General features: G+C 40.0%; 1 long non-coding RNA gene across 1 annotated transcript in view; it reads right to left on the bottom strand.

The window, feature by feature from the left end:
• The window catches only part of LOC102193058 (uncharacterized), a 6530-nt gene that overhangs the window by 1794 nt on the left and 2919 nt on the right, over positions 1-1817 (bottom strand). Inside the window, exons 2-3 of the long non-coding RNA XR_312212.2 lie at positions 942-993; positions 665-721 (exon numbers count right to left, since the gene is read on the bottom strand). This is a non-coding gene — a long non-coding RNA (uncharacterized LOC102193058). The remainder of the gene's footprint in view (positions 1-664; positions 722-941; positions 994-1817) is intronic.

Raw genomic sequence — 1817 nt, forward strand, 5'->3', positions numbered from 1 at the left:
GTCTTTTTGTTAGATTTTTCTGATTGAACTTCAACCAACAACATTTTAAGGCCTGAGGAACTCAGAAAAAATTCTACAGGCCATCTGTCACCATCCATCCATTCTGTTGTGCTTATCCAACCATTTACTATCTATCTGCAGAACAAATAATACAAATCTTGATTTTTTTTTTTTGATCTGCGTTAATACTTGTTAATACTTGATATGTGGAATATTTACTTTATTTCTTACATTAATTTCACTGAAATTGATTTGTGTTGGTGAGAAATTCAATTTTACTGGCAATGGGGGTGGAGCCAGACTGATTTGGACAGATTTTTTAGTTTTATCAGCATTAACTGTCACACTCTTCTAACATCTTGATAATTAGAGCTATCTGACATCTTTTTCTCTGTGTGGACTTTCCCTTGTTGAACCTCTATCTTTACATCTCCTACACAGTTCGTCTCTTTGTCTGTCTTGCATTTGCAAGCATGCCCACACACACACACACACGCACGCACACACATTACTACTTAATATGCTTTCCTGTTATTTCACTGCAATGCTCTTGAGAATTTAATCAACGCTCTGGCCAGAAAAAAGCAACGGTTCATCACCATCAGCGTCATGAGAGCTGCATGCTTGTGCACATTTTTTGCAAGTGCATGAGTGAGAAAATTACCTGCTTGTTGTTTTACTGGCACTATGTTGTCATACTCGGGCCCCATAGGAAAAACGCCTGTAGTTGGAGGAAAAACCCTTCGTTATAACAGGTTTAAGCAGTTATGCACGCTCTCTTCCTTTTTGGTGGCACTTAATACAAACAGACGCAGACTGTTCTGCAACTCAGGGTCAAAGATGTCAACATTTCACCGGCTTAATGTACTTGAAAGGTTCTAACTATAGCAAGCATGAGCATTATTTGTCACATTGGCAAAGATTCACTTTAAGAAACTCACCTGGTCCATCTGGACTCCAGTTGCAAACAACATGGCTGCAAGCAAACTCCATCTGCAACACACAGATATTTATTTAAATTGATTGCGACACCATTTAAAAGACCCACAATCTCTTTGGGTTTTTATCTTTAAGAGACAAATGAATCAGATAATGGGGACAAAGAAAGCGAGAAAAGCTGACATATCAGCTTCATGACTATGGTAGATGAGCTTCCTGGCATTGTCAGTGCGTTGTCACCACAGCAGCTGTTCCTTTGGTTTGGTTATTTTTCTTGTTAACAGGTGCCTCAGTAAAACACTTCCTGTTATAAGAACAGGGAAGAAATGAGAAAACATGAGAAGTAATGGCTTCTTAAATATGAAGGAATAAAAGTTGCATTTTTCTTCAGGTTTGGTTTGTTTGGTTGAAGTATGGCTGCAGACACTGAAACTAGCAAACAGAGCCAATGCCAGTGAGGTCAACGTGAAGGAAATGACAGGGTTTAAAGTTCTGAGAACTGTTAAATTATTAACCAGATTTAGATTGTTTTTAATCAGCGCATGGTGGCAGTCACAGAGCAGGCTACAGACTAATGAGTGTTAAAGGGGTCAAACCACAATCTCACACCCCCAACCAAAACCCCCAAACAGCTCTAATGTGACTCCAAAATGATCTCAAAAGCCTATAAAATAAAAACCTACACATTATTTTAAAACAAAAAACTCAAAAAGCGCCTAACATGCATGTGTTTGGACTGTGGGAGGAGGAAGGAGCACCTGAAGGAAACCAACGAGAAGCCGCAGAGAAAACATGCAAGCTCCACACAGAAAGGCTTCCTGTGAGCCGACAGCCAAACCGCTGCACCGCCCTGCCCTGATATGACTGCACTATCCTGC

The sequence above is a fragment of the Pundamilia nyererei genome, unplaced genomic scaffold (assembly GCF_000239375.1).
Source record: "Pundamilia nyererei isolate P.nyererei 1_Seehausen unplaced genomic scaffold, PunNye1.0 scaffold00277, whole genome shotgun sequence".
Classification (NCBI taxonomy): Eukaryota; Metazoa; Chordata; class Actinopteri; order Cichliformes; family Cichlidae; genus Pundamilia; species Pundamilia nyererei.